General features: G+C 33.8%; 1 protein-coding gene across 1 annotated transcript in view; it reads left to right on the top strand.

The window, feature by feature from the left end:
• Positions 1-21671, top strand: part of LOC129760719 (tyrosine-protein phosphatase 99A-like) — a 352268-nt gene that overhangs the window by 241189 nt on the left and 89408 nt on the right. The gene's annotated exons all lie outside the window — the stretch shown is intronic.

Raw genomic sequence — 21671 nt, forward strand, 5'->3', positions numbered from 1 at the left:
GGGCTCTCTTATCAGTTTTTTAGCAGGAATTCAGAGAACATATCAAGCAAAAACAACATTGTTTTATAAGTTAGATTGTTTGCGTATGATTAATTTGAGACCCTTCTTTTCCAGGGCGAAGCTTAAAGAAACAGATCAAAATTATCAGATCTTTAACACAAATTCATAGATCAAAATTCATAAAATAAGTTTTAACCATCCTTGTGTGGCAATTTGAAATTCCAGCTGCAGCTCTCAATTTATAGATGTTGCTTATGAATTATGTTAAAATTTGATTTAAAATAATGCCAACATAACAATACAAATTTGAGGAATTTCAGAAAATTTCATTTGTTTTTAAAAGGTGTAGCAAAGCACACCGGGTCAGCTAGTACGTATATAAAAATGAATTTCTGTCTGTTTGCTTGTCTGATACCTATAGACTTGAAAACTACTGAACCGAGTTGCGTGAAACTTGGCAAGTGGGGGTATTGGAGGACGGGGAAAGTTCTTATTATGGTTTGAGATCCTTCCCTCTCACCAAAAGAAGGGAAGAGAACTCGCAAAGAAAACACAAATTTTTGCACTTAACTCAAGTTCCGATCAAGCAAATGGAACAAAATTTGGCATGGGAGGGTAATTGGGTACGTGAAGTATTTCTATGGTTATCCAGGAGGAAACATATAGAAGGCTTCTCTTAGATTTTTTTTAACATAACTTAAAAACTGATTAATCTTATGAACCGAATTTGGTATGGTACGAGAAATGATTCAATTTACATTCCACCTTCCAATGGAGAGATAGAAAATTGAGAGGAGGGCTCCCTCAATAATACTTTTTTTCATAATTGGAGAACCGATCGAGCAAATGGAACCAAATTTGGCATAGGAGAATATTTCGGCACGATAAACGGTTTTGTGATTTTTTGGAACTCCTCCCTCCTTTCAATGGGAAAGTAGGAAAGAGGAGGGAGGCTTCCATGCGACTTTTTGTATAACTGAAGAACAAATCGAGCAAATGGAACCAAATTTGGCATGGGAAGGTATAAGGGTATTATAAATGTCTTACTGAGTCTTCGGTCTCCCTATACCCTTGCAGTGGGGTAATACGGAGGGGACAGAGGGCTCCTGTAAAAAAAAATTACATAACTGGAAAACTATTCAAGTAAATGGAGTACGAGGAATATTTCTATGGTAATTTTGAAACTCCTCCCTTCTACCTTGGGAAGATAAAAAGGAGGAGGGAGTCTACGATTTTTATTACAACTCGAGATCGAAGAAATGAAGGGTTTCTGGGTAGGTACCTACTAAAAAAATTCAAAAAAGGGTATGATTATCAGAAACGCCTGCATCCTTCAAGTAGCGGAGGATGGGAAGAAGAAGGGGGATGCTCCCATACAGCATTTTTTTACCATAAATCGAGCACTTATCAATCAAAAGGGCTCATTTATTAAAAAAATGAGGTGTATGCATAAGATCAATTTGTGCATCCAAATAAAAAAAATTCTTTAGGTGACATCCACAAATTACGTAACGCAAAAAATGCACTTTTTTGACCCCCTCCCCCCCGTATGTCACAAATCGTAACACTTTGATCCTCCTATGAAAATTACGTAACCCTAATAATTACCCCCCTCCCTTTTTTTCTCATGTTTTAAATACTGATTTTCGAAGGTAAAGAAAGATTTCACATAATTTTTTTAACGTTCTTCATAACGGAATTCATATCTATCCAAAACGCTTCTTAGAACTCATTGATGATAACTCTCTGATAAAATAAATTGATTGTCTTAATACGAGAAGCTCTGTGATTGTTAACTGATGATCTACCTTGTTTACGTTATTTTATTCAAGGAACATAACTTGTTATGCAAAATATACTCCACTGATTGTATTGCATTTGCATTTTTTTAAATTGCATTTTTTAAATCAATTGAGAAAAAATAGTAAAATTTCCGTGTTAAAATTGAATTGAGTTCTTGGGAGTAAATGTACCTTATATTCGGTTTTTCAACGATTATTTCAAGGATATTCAATAGGCATTTGAGGAGTTTATCTCAGAATCTTTAAAGAGAAAAAGTTACAAACCAGCTTCAATCATGTTGAAACTTGCAATTTTTAAACTGATTTTTGTTTGCATCTCATTCTGCAAAAAATGCATGACATAAAAATAGCTGCGATTAAACTGAAATTGTTAAGGAAAAAATCGTTACGTAACGATGAGCATACCTCTCCCCTCCCCTATGTCACAATTTGTAACGCTCGAGCTTACTCCCTCCCCCCCCCCTAGGAGCGTTACGTAATTTATGGATGCCCCCTTAGGAACTTCTATAAATGCTTGAATTAATTAATTTTGCAGCATTACTTTACCCTGGATGCCCAGAAAAAATACTTCCTAAACAGATCTTGAGTGACAATTTGATACCAAATTGATAGTGTTGGAAATCGATTTTAAACGAATTTATAGTTTTGGAAACCTCGTTATGTAACTCAAGTAAGTTTCTCAGACACTATTCACTTACAATGCTTCAGTTTTCCGCTATTCAAAGTCTAAGAAAAAAAAATCGAAAAAAATCGCTTCGGAAAAAATACTGTAGATTAGCTATTACGATATAGCTACGGTTCTACACGAACACCACCTTAACAGGAGGCCTCAGCCCTAACCTCAAACCATGGGAGAACAGAATCGATTTTTGAGAAGGGCGCACGATAAACCTGTTTCATTGTATTAACAGGGGCCTCTTGTAAAAAAAAAATGCTATATCTCGTACAGTTTTCATATGATATTTATAAAATTTGGAACGCACGCAGGTCTTGACTTGCTTTTGAAACGGAAGGCTCCCATACAAAATCTCATACAATCACATGCCAGATTTTCTTGAAATTTGGAATACATGACAATTTTTTTATACGTTCGATATTGATAATAACTCAATTTGTACAGCCTTAACCCTTCCTTTGCGGTTAAAAAAAAGACAATTATCCGGTTAGGGTTGTATAGACCCGGATTACTATTTTGACTGTTTCTTCAAAACTACTGAACCGATCTATAAATTATACCATTTCGGAATCGTCTACATGATCTCTATCTATTTATGGCAAGGAATTTTTATGGCATCTGAAAATTGAGCCAAAAGACAAAAAAATATTTTAAAAAAGATGACGTTTTCTAACAAAGATTATGACCATCTCGGTTCGAATAATGACATTTCTTTATGTCAGCTAAACTGAGACTAATTTAAGATTCATTTAAAGTAATAATAAAAGTTTTTGGTTTCTTATGACGTGTTTCATGAATTAAAATATGAGGAAAACTTAAAATCACTAATTTTCTTCTAAAGAACCATTGTATTTTTTACTGAAAAATAAGCTTATATTTATAAAACTGGGCTGGTAAAGTATTTAATCTATATAAACATGAAAACCAATGGAACCTGACTAAATTTTATTTTTTGTGTGTTATTTGTATGACATACAGAACCTCAAACATACAATGAAAGATTCCAGAAGTCGTCTTAGCCATATTTCAACTGAAAGTTGATTTAATGTATTAATATCAAATTCTTGAGTTATTTCAAGTGTCAAATTTGATTTCTTATAATCTTATTTAAAAATAAATATCACATTTCAGAGAAGATATGCTCAAGGTAACAAAAAGCGTAAAGATAAGTCGAAATACCTCAGGTTTGGTCCTCAATGTGTTGAAATTCTATGATTTAATACTAGCACTGGTAGCCCTATCAGTTTTTTCATTATTCATTAATCACTACCGGTTGGAATTGAATATAATTAAACAGAATGGCATTTTTCTCATTAAAATTCCTTGATCCTCATACAAAAATATAGTGATAAATTCATTTAATTTTTTTTTGTGAACTTTTAAAGTAACCAGCTTGGGTCTAAGCTGTGGTCTGAAAAACCAAGCACTTATATTATTTAAATATGAGCTCTTAAACTATGTGAATTCATATTGATCAAAAGTTTTTGAGTTATCTTTGATGTAAAACACCCATTTTTCATGGACTTTTTAGCTTTGAAGTCGTTCTTTGAAGGGTATAGAAATCAAAACTTAAATTTTTGAGAAGCATCTGATAGCAAACATTTGAATTATTTCAAATGGTATAGTTTATGAATATCGGTTCTGTAGTATTAATTTTTAAACAAAACAAAAATCCGGGTCTGTATGACCCTGACCAGCGAATTGACCGTTTATATGCTGGGTGACTCTGGTAAGCCTATTTTAAAATCTAAAAATAAGATATCCTTAGTTTCCTTATAATTGATTACTTTGATTACAAAATGATTGATTGCATTGATTACAATAGCTACTTCCTTCATGCTGTTTTTAAACGATGAAAATTAATTGTTTGAAATTGTTTTAAAATCATTATAAACAATGACACATGGATAATAGTTTTCAAGTGATTTTGATAAATTATGCAGGATGTAGATGATTCATTTGATTGACAAACCTCTCCCACTTTAGAACAGAGAAACTTATATACACAACAAATGTTGCACATCTGAAACATTTGGAAAGTGATTTAGTAAATGTTGTCTGAAGCCTCCGACACTATTTTAACCACGTCCTCGATTCCTCAGCTATGACATGATCAATTTTTACTTCCATTTTAATAACTTTGATTAGCTCGGAAATGGAGTTATGGCTGTTTTTACCCTCAATTCTCCTTCATTCTTCAAAAAGTTAAGCCATAACTCCATTTTCCATGTATGTGGTGGCTCAAATAGCCTTCATTCAATTCCTCGGAAAAAATACACAAGATAGGCCTCATTCAGTTCTAAATGTCGTAGTCCGAAGAAGCCTTATTCAAATTACTTGAAAAATGTTGAGAAATTGAGGGTAAAACAGCCATAACTCCAGTCTCCGATGCAGTGGCTCAAACAGCAGTCAATCGATTTCTCAGGAAAAAAAAACCACACCAAATAAGTCTTATTTGATTCCAAATTTTCAAGTTGAAACAATTTTTTTAAAATTTATTTAAAAAAATTTAATTTATATAAAAAAAATTTTGCAGAAAATTTTGAGTTAATTGTGGAGACGAAGAGCTTCAAGATAAATCTGATTTAAAAGTAGTCCCTCAAAACTAAGGCAGTTTAAGTGCCTTAAGGCTACTTTTTCATGTTTCAAGTAGGGGAGAGGCGGGCTATATGCGCATATCAAGGAAAGCACTCATTTTCTCCCATATTCCAATAGATAGGAGTCTGAAAACTATATACACATGAGCGAACATCTGTTTTATATACGTTAGAGCAATTTTTCTGTTAAAATCTCTTACAGTTTTTGTGAAAATAATTTTATAATAAAAGAAGTCAAAATTGCCGATTTCCGAAACTGGCGGGCTAAATGCGCATATTTATGTTTTTAGCTATATTTCATTAACACTTGCAATATTTTGATATGATTTAATTGAAAATGGTAGAAACGGATGTTAAGCATACGTCAGGGCTGAAATTTTGGTGAAATTTTTCACATCACTAGTTCTTTTGCATGACACATAGTTAGGTATGCCATATGGCCATATTTCATGGTAATATTTTGTTAATATCGTATTTTCATCGGAACGGTATGAAGTTCTTTTTTTTCGCTGTAAGATCATGATTTGAGCGTAGATTCAATGTTTTAATAATACAAAGTGAAAAAAAATAAGACTAATCTATTTTTGTTGATGTAGGCATTTTACCTGCCTTGATATGGGCATTCAGAACCTGTCTCTTATTCCAATATCTAATCATTTACAACTTTGAAAGAAAACCCATTAAAATTTTTACTCACAGAATCTGTACGCACGATAATTAAAGTTCAATATATTATAACAAAACTGACAAAAATCTTGTTTGAATTTTTAAATTTTTTTGGCTTTATATAACAATCAAATTTCTTCATGCCATGTTTCAATAGCGTATTACCCTCAAATTGCACTGATTAGATACGCTGAATCTCCAGCCATATCGCCAATCGGCTGTATGCGCATATTACCCAACATGCGCATTTAGGAACACTTCCCCCTAGTTGAATAAACTCATTCTATTTGAAGATTTGACGATAAGAAAAATATATTTTTTGAACTATGAAGAAATTTTCGTCATAATTAATTTCAAAATAATATAATTGGTATAAAAAAGAAGGCACTACAGGCGTAAAATATCATTATTTTTTTTTAAATCATTTTTAAAGTGTCTTTAAATTAAAGTTAAGTTATTGAAAATCAACATTACGTGAAAACAATATGAAAATTCTGAGTGAAAAACAGTTGTCAAGAGCATAGAAATTACTAAAATCACTTCTTCCTCTTATTTAGCAGAAAAAGAAAAAGTCCAAATATTACGTAACGCAATTCTCGATAAGTTTCAATCCCCCTTCCATTTAAAGGGAAAAATTTGAAAGACTGCTGAAGTATTGACAATTTTAGTCATTCTGTGCAATGATGGGGCAGAAGACAACGATTGGCAAATCACCCTATTATAGTTCGTTTGACTTTTTTTAATTTATCATTGTTGAAAACAGTTTGATTTATTTGATAAAAAATAACTTTAAAAAAACCTTATGAAGAGTAAATTTTGAACAAATTATGGGTTTTTATGCAGGAAAGGTGCGATAAGCTATACGTCAATCAAAGCGCATATATTTTAATGTTTTTGAATATTCCTCGAGATCCCGGGAAACAGGCAACCAGATATCCCGATTCCCGGGAATGGGAAAATGGCCGGGAAATGGATACTCTAATGGGAAAATATAGGGCACCTGAGGATAAAATCAGCCATTACTTCATTCTACGAAGCGTGCGGTAGCTCAAATAGCCATCATTTGATTCCTGGGAAAAAATCACACAAGATTGCCATCCTCGGCAAAGTTATAGCCAGAGGATTTCCCGGTAAACTTTAAATAGTGGAATATCATTCGCATTGGGTGAGCACAAAATATTCAACAAAAAACTAAAAAAGTTGCAGTCTCCGAATTTTTTTTTTTTGGGTTTTTCCATACAAAATTTCAAATCAAAACCCGGGTATCAAAATATCATTTGGAAAATCTGCACAAATTCTGTCGTTCGTTTTGACCGAAACGGAAGGCTACAGGATTTTTGAAAATTGAGAAAAGTGACAATGAATGTTATGTCCCTAACTCTGGACAATCTGCTCTAGACCTTTTTCGGACACAGTGAGTTGCGAATAGTAGTAAAACGCGTCTTGTACTTTTGACTTCAGATTTCAGGTCAGTTGATTTATTAGGTTCGAGAGACAAGTTAAAGCTTTCAGTGTTCTATAAAAAAGTTTTGATTCGCTCTTACACTCAACACACCCTTATATACATATCTTTAATATTTGTTTAATGTTGTGCGATTTCAATCATACTTCTGTCTTTTTTAAACGTTTTATTTTTCGGCTTTTGAAACTTTCTTCTTTTTGATGATCCTACTATTTGTGTTATTTTCGTCATTCTTATTATCTTTTTAATTGTTCTCATTTTTGTAACTTCGTCTTTAATGTGATTTTAGACACAGCATTCATCGCGTTTCATATCGTTTTGGAATAAAAAATTATCCAAAATCAACTTTTTCAAACGTTTGAACATCAAACGCTCCCCCGCAGTGTAATATGGCAACAAGATTTATGGCTAAGGTTGCCAGAATTTTTTCCACTCCCATCCGGGCCTAGCAATTCCGGGCATTTTTTCAAAAAAACCTAGCAAAATCCGGGCATGGATTTCAATTTTTCAAATCCAAAAACCGGGCAAAATCCGGGCAATGTTTAGGTGTAATATACATAAAAGTAAAGCAAAATGCAAGAAAAAAATTGAAATTAATTTATTATTAATGTAATTGCAGACTTCCAAAAAACTTTTTGAAACACTTAAATATTTAAAGGTTTAAAATAAGTAAATCAGCGAAATTATTTGAAACAACCGGCAACCGTTGAAAATTTCCAAACCGTTAATTGATTTTACTGAAACTTACTCAAAAACTTTGATTTTTTTTTCGTTTCTTTGTGAAAATTGTGAAAAAATCCGGGCAATATCCGGACTTTTTTCACGATATCCGGGCAAACGGGCCGGACCGGACTTTATCGAAATTTTGCATCAAATATCCGGGCAAACCCGGATAAAACCGGGCAATCTGGCAAGCTTATTTATGGCGCCATCTGGCAGCACATTTATTGATGATTCCCTCCAGTCAGGGGCATGTGCCTTCGGGGACTTTTGTAATATGGAATTGTTCTAGTGAATGTTGTTGTGATGACGACGATACGACAAACGGACGGGGACACATCAATCTTCCTGGTTCTGATTTCCCTTCCCCGAGAATTCTTGTGACAACACCATCATCTGGCAGGGGACACAAGCTGGCACGAGGAAGAGAACAAACAGTAAAACGTCTAACAAATCGCCTCAAGACAGTTTGGGGAAATGCATTCGACATATCGGAACCGGGCAACTGGGGGGATTGTTTGTGTTTTTTGAAGTCAGACAAAGATGAGTGTTAGGGTTGCCAGGAAGCTAGGTAGGGAGCGAGGGAAGATGGTGGGCTGTTTATCGTGTTACGGTTCAGGGAAACACTTGAAACAATCACAGGTTCCGGTAAAACCTGGCATCAGCACCCACCCACACTCCCTGATCGTTCGCTTGTTCACCGGACAGATGTTGCCGTTCTCTGGCTTTGATCCTTCCAAATCCGTTTTTGAAGAGATGTAGTGTATCGTTCACTCAATGCCCTATCGATTTTAATCCATAATACATGAAATCATGGTAAACAACTTCCTGAATCCAGGATCTGAATGAAACCGATTTAATTTTAAATGTATCCTTTCATTCTGTGCTTTTAATAAACAACCGTTATTTACACAATTGATTCCATTGTATCTCGAAATCATGCACCAATAATTTTCAAAGTCTATTGATTTGGTCTAAAGGTTCATGAAATTGTCATGTCGGATTTCAAAACCAACAATGTAAGCATTTTGTTAATTGGTCCTAAAAACTGACCCACTTACTCCGCTTCAGCTTACTCTGACTTGATTTAGGGGTGCCTCTTTTTCTCTTTTACAAAACCTAACGGTTTAGAAATGCATTCATCGCCAGGATTAAGCATTCCAGATTGTTCGGTTTTATCCGGGATGGCCCGGATTTTCAGAGAAAAAACATGGAAAACCCCAATGTCAGCAAAATCAAAACCAAAAACTTTATTGAGTTCACATTGTTTTTTTTTTTGTTAAATTACAACATCTTTTTAGCTAGTTTAAGCATTCCAGATTGCCCGGATTTTTAAAGGAAAAAATGGGATGAGCTAGCCCCTTCCCGTTGTCATGCTATCGTGGACCAAAATCTCAAATTTCGTAAACATTATGAATGATTATCGCGTCACATAGCAAAATTATTTAAGCTTGTTTCATCGAAACAAACTTGCAAACAATTTTAGGAATTATAGAATTAGATTTAAACTCCGCTGTGTCTTGATAAAAATAAGTTTCCCGGTGTTCAACTTTCACCATTTCTCTTGAATTTTGATGGGAAAAATCTGGATTTTTGCGGGATTCACCCGGATGTTGAAATTTTTTAAATCCAATGCCCGGATTTTGCACGATTTTGGTTTTTTCGGCCCAGGTACGTCTAAAAGATATTCTGGAAAGCTAAAGCTATTTTCATGTAAATAAACTTCCAACCTTTTTATGGAAATGTGATTTTAGAGCTTCATGTGTTTATTCTTCACCTGTTCTCTAGAATTTTTATGAAAATACTTGGTTTTTGGCCGAATTTGCTCGGTTTTTAAGTTGGAGATTTCAAAATCCATTTCCCGGACAAAAATGACAAAAATGAAAAACAGACAACAATGACAAAACATGGCAAAAAATGACTAAAATGACAAAAATGGCAACACTGACAACACTGACAAAAATGACAAAAATGACAAAAATGGCAAAAATGACAGAAATGACAAAAATGACAAAAATGACAAAAATGACAAAAATGACAAAAATGACAAAAATGACAAAAATTACAAAACTTACAAAAAATGACAAAAATGACAAAAATGACAAAAATGACAAAAATGACAAAAATGACAAAAATGACAAAAATGACAAAAATGACAAAAATGACAAAAATGACAAAAATGACAAAAATGACAAAAATGACAAAAATGACAAAAATGACAAAAATGACAAAAATGACAAAAATGACAAAAATGACAAAAATGACAAAAATGACAAAAATGACAAAAATGACAAAAATGACAAAAATGACAAAAATGACAAAAATGACAAAAATTACAAAAATGGCAAAAATTACAAAAATCACAAAAATGACAAAAATGACAAAAATGACAAAAATGACAAAAATGACAAAAATGACAAAAATCACAAAAATCACAAAAATGACAAAAATGACAAAAATGACAAAAATGACAAAAATGACAAAAATGACATAAATGACATAAATGACATAAATGACATAAATGACATAAATGACAAAAATGACAAAAATGACAAAAATTACATAAATGACAAAAATGACAAAAATGACAAAAATGACAAAAATGACAAAAATGACAAAAATGACAAAAATGACAAAAATGACAAAAATGACAAAAGTTTAAAAAAATCTCAAAAATAAAAAAAAAATGTGAAATTCTCATTTATTTCCAACAAAAAAACATTTTTCACAATTAAAGAATGGCATGGGAGATTTTTTTTAAATTGTTATGTCATTTAAGTAAGGTTGCCAGAATTTTTGCAGCACGTATCCGAGCCGGACAAATCCTGACTTTTTTATCCAAAAACCTGGCCAAATCCGGACATTTAATTTCAAAACCGACAATCAAAATCCGGACAATATCTGGTCAAATTTGGTCAAAATCCAGGAATTACTTAAAAAAAACCTGAAATAAAATATTTTCCATTAAAACAACTCGTCATGAGAATTGAAATTGTATTTAAGGCTTTAAAAAAAAACTTTTATGGGTAGTTTAATAAAATTTGCTAAAAAAAATCGTTTTGGATAATCAAAAGAAAAAAATTGTACAAATTTTTTTTTAATTGGCAAATAAAGTATATAAATCCGGGCAAAATCCCGGCAAAATCCCGGCTTTTACGAATGAAATCCGGGCAACAGGGCCGTACTTTTCCCAGTTTTTTTTTATTATATATCCGGGCAAATTCGGATAAAACCTGGCAGTCGGGTAGCCTTACATTAGAGTGATCGTATGATTTTCATTCCGGTTACTTGGAGAGAATCGTTCTTATAAAGTTATACAAAAATATAAGAAATGTCTGTGCAGCTCAAAATATATGTATAACAATAAAAGCTGTTTTTAAAACTCTACATTGCACCGCTACAAAAATTGACCTTTGGCTCTCATATGTTTTTTTGATACCTTTTGGGTCACCTCACATCAGTTTAAGGTATGAAATGATTTGAAAGATTCCAGAATAAATAAGCTCATCGAGTTCCAATTTTGTATGGAAGAAGAAATTTCCCGAAAATTCCATAAAATTCCAATAATCTTGGAATGAAGTTTCTATTTAATTATTACCTATTTTAATTTCCAATCTTTATTTTATGCTAAGATGAGAAACAGCTAAGTATTTCATGGAAGAAGTTATATTCACTCCAAAATAAAAAAATATGAATTCAAGGAAAGTCTTTTTTTAAATGCCAACTATTGCTAACTAGCGTTTTCAAAGATTTCATGGAATTACTTTTCCAAGGTTCTGCTTAACTCTTTGGCTATACAAAACAGCTTTTTGATATTTAATATTTTTATCCTACGGTTAACCAGCAATCAAAAACGCTAGAGTAGAAAAAAGTCTGTATATTTTGTTTGTATAACATCAAAAATCATTTCTAGTGTACAACTTGGGTTTGTAGTTTGTTAACATAGAATGTACTGCAAGAATCAAGAAATACTACAAAACAAATATTTATTTTTTATGTACATTTAGTAGATCTCTGGTGATTTTTGAATGAACCACACAAATTAGGAAAGACACGAATGACATGAAAGGGTCAAAGTTTCTATATTTCAGCAAAAAATACAAATTTCCAAAAAATATTAAAACTTGTTGCGCCAAATGAGGACTGAATGAATCGCTTCCAAAATTTTTATTGCCTCGGTTGGCAGTAATTTCAACCAAAAAAGATGTGAGAGGTGTAAAATTTTAAAAAATTTCTATAGAAAGTAAGTTGTCAGCGGTATTCTGTACATAGTAGAAGAAGTTCCATGGCGACCGTCATAATTTGTTTCAACAAACTTCCAGTTCGAGTGAATGCTCATTTTGGCAGTAATATATTCAACGGCAACAAAATGACAAACATAATAAGTTGGTCCAAACCCGAAAATCAGGTAAGGGTGATGTTGACAAATTGTTTCCAATTAGCCCTCGATACCATCCCTGGCCAAAATGTGTTTACCTATCATAAGCCTAGCAAAAACTCGATTCGACCAAATTAGAACCCATGAAATATGCAAGCGTTTCAAAGCGCAGTCTAAATTTCAACACCCACAACGAGCTCCCATCGCCCATTCGCCGAGTCGCCAAGTTAATTAATCAATCTTTCATTCGTTTAATAGAAAATTTTAAGCAATTGAGATAGAGAGTGGGAGTAATTAAACTTTGCTACAACAGGTTTCTAGGCTATTTCCGGAATGACAGGTGACATAACAGCAGCAGTGAGAGTTCCCTGAAAACTTGCGTCGGTCGGTGGTAACATTTGTGCAAACATTGTATTTTGCGGCAGGTCGGCTGCCACCCACATCATCATTCGAGGGGGAAATCGCACGGATGCACCAGGAACTGATTCCGGAACTCTTGGTTTTGAATCGGGGGCGGGAGCTATGAGTGTGACGAGTGGGAAAATTGCTATTAGTGGTGGTGCCTCCCAAGAGAGACAGAAACCAGTGTCCTTCGGACGGTCGATGGTGTGGAAAATGTCCAGCGGTCTACCAGCTGTGACTCTACCGGGTTTCTATGTATGTACATATATCAATAACAGGGAAAACAACATGTTGAAGGTTCTCTTCCCGTGCTATGTCCGGGTGCTGCGACATTTTCAACCTCGCTTCAAATATTCGACCCATTACCGTAATGGGGTTATCGAATATTCACGCACATTAAATTGATCAAACTGCGGTGCTCGGTCATCGAGACGTGAAACCATCAATAAGTAAACCTCCAACAGAATGAAAGGCTGGACACGGGAAAAATTACAGTGATGGTACCAACGAGTACGTTTGAACTCGTCGGAGCCATTTTTGACGGTTGCCATTGCAGGAAAGTTCATCATATACAGCCAGGCACTAGAATTGAACCACAGGGTTCGACACTGTTTCAGAAATAAAATATCTGCACCGTTAACGATCCGGAGGCAGACTTGCTGTTTGTTTTGTGGCCATCACGAGTTTTAAGGTCTGCCCTTTTCAGTGTTCATCTGGATTCCAATCCATGGCTACTCTGCAGGTCCGGTTCACATCTTTTAGCAGCGTTTAGCCAATTCAGCTCCACCTAGGGTCCCAAATCTTGATTTACATCGCTTTTCATGATCCCGACGATAAATCAAGTTCCACGGATCTTGCACCCGTACAACAACGACGTTTCGACGTTTGAGTTGAAGTTTGGATTCGTAGTTCGAAGTTCGTAGAGATTTCACATGACTTCCATTCGACGTTGATTTTGAGAACTGCTGTTTTAAGCGGGCCATAGACTTCAGCACTTTTGTACAAATGCGATCAAATTCGATGAAATTTTTTCGTTGTAAATACAATTTGCATCATGTATGGCACTGCTTTAATGAGCGTACAAACAATTTGAGTGAAATCGAGATCAATTTTTTTTTGTACAAAAACCTTCTGTGGCATGTTGTATGGTACTGTTTGTACAAATTTCAGGACATCTACTCAGCCCCAGCCAGGGTGAAGGTGGAATTTTTTTTTGTTGCTGTTGCTGTTTTCACAAGCAATCGTTTGTTTTCGCGCGAAATTTGTTTGTATCGTGTTTGAACGAGCATAGAACCAAATAATCGTAGTGGAATCATTGCTTTTCCAAATTTGGCATGAGATGGTTTCAGGATACGCGAAATGCTTCAATGAATATTTGGTAGCCCACCCTCCTTCCAGAGAAGAGCTAGGAAAAGTGGAAGGGCTCCCTTACAATTTTGTGCATAACTGCATAACCAAATTTGGCATGGCAGGGTATTTGGTTACGAGAAATGTTTTTATGGTTATTTAAGACCCCTCCCTCCTACCAAATGGGAAAAAGAACGGAGGGAGGCATTCATACAACTTTTTGTATTAAGAAGTACAAATCGAGCAAATGGAATCAAATTTGGCATGGAAGGGTGTTTGAGTGCGAAAAGGTGTCTTTTGATGTTTCGTACCACTCCTGTCTTTCAGTGGGGAGATAGGGAAGGGGGCCTCCTTTACATATCTTGAGGACTAATAATACAAATGGAATTCAATGTGGCATGGAAGAGCATGTGGTACAAGTAATGGTTATACCTTTAAATGAGACCGCTCATCATTTCATTTAGAATTTAAGAAGGCATGAGGGAGGCTCACATGCATTTTTTTTATTTTTGCACAACCCGAGAATCTTAAAAATGGAACCAAAATTGTCTTAGTTCTTTCTTCCTGTGAGTCATTGTGACCTCAATACAACTTTATTTGCATAAATTGAGAATGTTTCAAGCGAATGGAATCAAATTTGGCATGAAAAAGTATTTGGATATGTTTCTGTTATTGTTTCGCCTTGCAATTGCATAGCATAAGAACTTATGCCAAACCAAATTTGATATGAGAATGTTTTTGGGTACCGTAAAAGGGGGTAACTGTGATCAACAAAAAAAATTCGCACATTAGCATCAATAACTCAGTCTATAGTTTGAATTTTCGAATACCGTTTTCAACGTTTGAAAGCGTATTAATTGAGTATCAAATAGGCAAAATTTGATTTGCATTGGAATTTTTTTTTCTGTTAGTAAAAATGCAATTTCAAAATCTTAAAATATTTATTTTTCCCTAGGCTCGCAAACAAACAGCTCTTCTGATGAATCCAAAAAGCATTAAGAAGCAAACGGGTTGTTGAATGTGAAAGAACTACTTTTTTTTATATATGTATAGTTCTTTTTTAACTTTGTTTATTTGAAACGGCTCATACCGAAGGTTTTAAATAGCCAAACCCTTGTTTTTGTATTTACAATTCATACATTGTATAGTTGAAGAAAAAAGAATAAAGAAAAAGGGAAAATGAATTTATACACGAAGATCTATAGATTTAAAGAAAATGTATAATTCGAACATGTAATCTAGGTCCACCGCAGCCAACACATCTCTCACTGGAACGTTAGGTGGTTTCCCTCGGGCCCGAAGGGAGTTTATTAAGTTCGCTCTGGCAATAAGGTGGTCCTCACAAGACCAAAAATGGAATATATGTAGGTGTATTGGTATTGGTATTTATATAGTTATTTAGTGAAAAAAAAATTATATTTAAAAATAAGAACATTTTCCAAGAGTAAGCCCGTATTGAACTTATGGATTGGAACCCTATGAAATGGGAAATTTTGAAAAAAACGAGAATGGAAATAGTGGGAGGGCCTCTAGAGGAATGTGTGAAGGTAAAATTTCATGTGTATTTGTAGCTCAAACTATTTAGCAATTGTTTTAATTTTTGCCCCTAAATGTATGCACCATAATAGTTAGTTTTTCGATTATAAATGATTTTAAGAAAAATCGTTAAAAAGCAAGGTAAAATTGATAAACTAGCATTTGTAAATATTTTGAGGGTGTTTTGTATCCACTATGATCAAGAAAACTTGTTAAAACCGTCAAAATAGAGACTGATCAATGATATCCCAAATCATCAAATTCTTAACAGAGACGAAATCGATTTTTTAATCAAATTTAAAATTTTCAAATAAATTTCTGCAACCATGTGTAACGTTCATAGGAGTCCAGTGCTGGTTTTAAAAATATGAAACATGCCACATTCCTTTTTACTAAAAAAAAATATAGAAAAATATTGAAAAAAAGTGATCAATGTTGCCCCGGATTACGGTACGAAAACAAGGGGATGGGGAAGAGGGAAGGCTGCCATGCAATTTTTTTTGTATAAATCGTTTCATATTTAATATTTTTAGTTTTCTTGTTATAAAAATTACCAAGCAAAAGAGACCATATTTCATAATAGAAATTGTCAGCGTAAAAATAATTTGAGACACTCCCTTCTTTAGGACAAACTCAGAGCTGGAGCCAAATGCGGAATGTGACGTTTTTCAAATACACTCAGAAAAATACTATTATGTATGCCATAAGATTCTCTTATGAAGTGGCGCCATAAGAAAAATTAATGAAATTCATAAGATTGTCTTATGACGCGAATGAATTCTGAAGATGAACGCCTACTTCAATGAGAGGTTGTTGCTTTTCATAAGAGATTCTTATGGAAACAGTAAATCACTTTCTAATATAAATAATTCTCGATATTTAATGCTGTAAAAATTCACTTTATTGTTTGCCAAATTTGTTTAAAATTAAATCCTCCATGGTCACCATCAGCAGCGCATCAACAGACGGCTCCATCAATCCTTCACATCAAAAACATCAAATCGAACTTACCATTCCGGAGATAACAATAACATTCAACATTGAAGGAAAACTATAATAACTATGAACTGGCGATTGCTTCGTACTGTTAGATGATGAAAAAAAACTGATGTTATGAATGAATGTGTTCATCATTTTTTCACAATACCGTTTCTTCTATTTTTCATAAGAACATCGTACGAAAAATGAAAGAATTTCATAAGACTCTTATGAAAAATTAGTTTGGACGCAAAAAAGTGGTTCATAAGATGTATGTTATGAAATTTATAATAAGATTTCCTCTGAGTGTAGCAGCAATGATGTTTGATGGTTTTTATATTTTTTTTCTTCTCGGGAGTTTTTAATTCCGGAGGATGATTCATCCCTCATGTTTTAATGGTAGTTCGTGAAACCTTCCAACTTCGAAAGAGGGAGAGGGTGGAGAACCCAATCCAATAGAACCTACATTTTGGAATAGTTCAAGAACTCATGAAGCGTATCGAAACAAAAAAAAACATTCCAAATCCTGAAAGTCAAGTTTAGATACCCAGCAAACATAACATCGCATTAGCAATGATAGCAATGATAAAAACTTATCCGGTACAACTGTGTTCGGAGTTTACTGTTGGGCTCGAACTCGCGGACATCAGCTCAGGAGGTAACTGATTTGCCAGCTGAGCTATGTACTAATATCACACAGTTGAAAAAATGAAATCATGATCGCTTTGAATTATGTTGACATTTCATTTAAAATTATCCAATAAAAAATAAATCAATATTCAAATAACTTTTTCAAATTTAATTTATTTTTGGAAGGTATATATATATATATATAAGCCAGAGGTCATGAGTTCGAGCCTCGGTCACAGCATACATAGTACACTTTCTGTTTGCTAGTGGTGTTAGCATTAGCAAGATGCTAGCCATTATATCCTTGAAAGATGTACGCTTTAGTCTTAAGTAGAATTGAAATCTCTTCAAAGAAACATGAAGTTTCACTGAGATCATATATGTGTGTGTTAGTCCGCTAACTTTTATGAATAAAAAAAAAAAAACTTCTGAACCGATTTTCTTGAATCTTGGCAGGTGGGTGTTTTTGTGGTCGAGGAAGGTTCCCATGACAGATAGAGACCCCTCCTTTTTACTGGAAGGGAGAGGAGGTGTCCAAAGCAAAAACGAAATATTTGCATGGCATAAGAATCATTTAAGCAAATGGTACCAAATTCGGCATGAGAGAGGGTTTGGCTACGAGAAATATTTCTATGAATGTTTGGTACTCCTCCTTTTTTCCAAAGGGAAAATAGGAAGGGAGAGAGGGGGGGGGCTCTTTTAATTTTCAACATAACTCGAGAATTTGTCAAGCAAATGGAACCAGATTTGGCATGTGAGGGTATTTGAATACTAGTAATGTTTCGATGATTATTTGAAACCCCTCCCTTTTTCCAGTGGAAAGATTGAAAGCGGGAGGGGAGCTTCCATACAATTTTTATTGCAAAATTTGATAACTATTCGAGCAAATGGATCCAAATTGTCTTGAGAGAATATTTGGATATGGGAAAAGCTTTTATGATTGTTTGAAACTCCTCTCGATTACCATTGGGAGGATAAAAGAGGGAAGGGAGCCCATCCAAATTTTTGCAATACTCGATAACTCTCATATAATTTTTTGCACGACTGGTGAAAGAATCGAGCAAATGGAACTAAATTTGGCATGGGAGGATATTTGGACACGGAAAAAGACTCTATTGTGCTTTGAGACCCTTCTCGGATCACAGTAAACAAATAGGAAGAGAAAAGAGGGCCACCACAGTTTTTCTTTAAGATGTCGAGAGTTAATCAGTCGAAAGGCTCCGGATTTGGTATTGGATTGTATTTTGATACGAATAATGTTTCTATAATTAGTTTTCCTTTTTCCATTGAGTGAGATAGGAAGAAAAGTGGGGGGCCCAAAAAACCATAACAGATTATTTCAATGCTTTCTTTTTCTTCCATATTAATTCACCTAATGTTTTTTGTCGATTATTTTCAATCAGATGATATTATCGGATGATGTATTACAAGATACTTTTAAGTAGGGGTCTTTTTGATTATTAAAAAGTCACCAATAACTGAAAAGACATCAGATGACTAGTCGCTTCGAGGGCGTTTATCACCAAAGCAATTGCGTTCCTGTGAAATCTGGGGTAAAACATGTCGAAACGATGACAAGCTATTCAAAATTGCTTCTCTGATATTCAATTAGATGAAGGTCGAATTTGAGCAAGATATCTTTAAAGTAGTTGTTGAAAAGATAGATTATCTTTAACAGTGCTTACCTTAAGCAAACCATACTTTCAACCACACGTATCCAGACGGTCAGGCAACCAGAACGATTTTTGAAAAAATAAAAATTAAAAAGGGCAAAATTTAAAAAGAGGAATTTGAGTTTTTTATTTGATTTAGCAAACAATCTGAATAAACCCGAGCAAACCTCGGGAAGTATTAAACAATATCTGGACATCCCTTCCAGATTTGACTTAACTGGGTTCTTTACTAGATTTACTAGTGAGATATGAACGATCAAAATTTGCATGTTTTTTAGTGGGTGATCCCAAACTTTTGGCCGGCAGTGTATGAGCAAGTCTGAATATATCCAGAAAATTTGGAATAAACTTTTATCACAGTATAAAGCAATACCGTTCAGGATTCTCCTGTACGATCTACAGTGAAATATACGCGGATACACCTTAGATGTTTTGATGAAACCATAAGTTTTAATGATTGTGTAGCTTTTACAACATTACTTTTGGATATTTTATACATTATCAAAAATTGTACAAGTCTGTAGTAAATATTCGGCCTATTCGGCCGAATACTTAGCTCAACTATTCAGTGAGCCGAATATTCGGCTTAACGGTTTTTCGGCGATATTCGGCGCCGAATATTCGGTACATCTCTAATCTATAGAATAAGTCATAAAAAAGAAACCAATTATAGTAGGAGATAGTTTTTGAGATGGAGAAATGTTTCTATGCTGGGAACCCTCAAGTAGGAGGACGATAAGGAAGAGGTATATGGAAATATGAATTTTAGACTTCTCCTATCTTTTTTTATAACTCGAGAAACGATCGAGCAAATTTTACATAGAAGGGAATTGTATTTTTAATGAGCTGGAAAACGATGAAGCAAATGGAACCAAATTTGGCTCGAGAGGAAAATTTTATGCGATTAAACATTTTTTTGTGGCAGAATTTAGGAACTTATGAATAAGTAAATATAGAGTCTTAATTTTGGAAACAAAATAATGATTGAAAAACAAATTTTAGGACAGGTTTTGAAAACAGAAAAAAACATTTAGTAAAACAAAAATTAATCTCTTTTGTTAAATTCCCTTCAATTTCAGAAGGTGTAGCAAAGCACACCGGGTCAGCTAGTGAAATGAAAAAAAGATTTCAAAATTATAAACTCAATTAAAGACTTCAAATGTTTTAAATTTCAGTGTACGTACAATCATTTCTGGTCACCGACCGAAGATAAAGCACCTTTATTCCCTCTTGAAAAGAGAAAAGAGAAACCAAAAAAAAAATGGAAAAACATAAAACTTCTCGAGTTATGTTTGAGCCCGAAGATTAAAAAACTGTACCCTCATAAAAGAAGTTAACTCATTAGATTACTTCGAGAGTTTCCCACAAAATAAAAGCTTTCAGTTTTTACGTAAATAGTAATTTAAGAAACTTTCAAATACTCAGTAATCCAATCACAAAATTCTTATATTTTTCATTGAAAAAGAAAAATTATGTATGTACTAGATTGCCAGAAGTATGTGTTCTGCTGTCAGTTCCCAAAGGATTCCCAATATTTGTTTGATTGAGTATTGAGATATGTAAATTGAAATGTTTGATTGAAATATTACAAAAAAAAAAGTTTAACCCTTATTCGCGCACGAGTATCAATATGACACTATTGGAAATTTGGCGGCTTTATTCGGGTGCATCTAAATGAAAAAGGATTTATTCGGGGACCCTCAATAAATGTTTGAAATCTTTAATTTTGCTTCATTACTTTTTTCAATGGACGCACCCTGAAAGCCCCGGAAAATAAAACTTCCTAATCAGACCTTGAGTGTCAATTTGACACTCCTCGCTTAAAACCACTATAACTCTCTTGTTTCTCATTCGATTTTTACAAAACTTATAGTTTTGGAAACCTCGTTTTCTCGAAAAACATGTTTCTCAGACATAATTCACATACATCACTTCAGTTTTTCGTTATTCAAAGAAGAAGAAAACATGTGGATCAGCTACGGCATGCTCAAAAACATTTCACTTGGTGAAGCTGAAGTTATTAAGAAGCTAAACGTTGCACATAAGGATATCTATATTTTTTTTTAAATTTTTTCAAGATCATGACCACAAAAAATGCAAAAAAGTGATGTAAAAACCGTACATTTCAAGCAATGAATCGTTAAAATTGTCATACGAGATAAATTTTGAAAAAAAGATTGAAAAATTGACGTAGTTTGGCACATTTTCGCATCTTTTGATTGTTAAAATACGAAATGCATTGTTTGTCAATGTGCAATTTCTCAGATTTTGTTGCACTTAAATTCAACTTCGCCCTGGATTTTGAGTATATTCACGCAAGATTTTCACAATACATTTATATTTACAAGAGAGAAAATTTCATACCGATTCTAGTGATGGTGATGATCTTAAAAAATTACAAAAAAATATATCCTTATGTGCCACGTCAGCTTTCTTGTTTAGTAAGTTAATTTTTTTAAGTATTCCGTAGCTAGTCTACAGTCTTTTTTCCGAAGCATGTTTTTATGGTTTTTTTTCCCTCGACATTGAATATCGGAAAACTGAAATTTTGTATGTGAATAATGACTGATGAACATGTTTAAGTTACATTACAAGGTTTCCAAAACTATGAATTTTGTAAAAATCGATTGGTAAAGAAGAGATATACTTATATTGGTTTAGTCAGGAGTGTCAAATTGACGGGTAAAAAAATCTGGGACGGATGAGGGTTAAGAGATAAACTAATCTCGAACGTTTAGGCAATTATGAAATATTTCATTAGCATTATGAAAATTTATTATGGCTTATTTTAATCTGTTTAGCGA

This window comes from Uranotaenia lowii, chromosome 1 (genome assembly GCF_029784155.1).
Source record: "Uranotaenia lowii strain MFRU-FL chromosome 1, ASM2978415v1, whole genome shotgun sequence".
Taxonomy (NCBI): Eukaryota; Metazoa; Arthropoda; class Insecta; order Diptera; family Culicidae; genus Uranotaenia; species Uranotaenia lowii.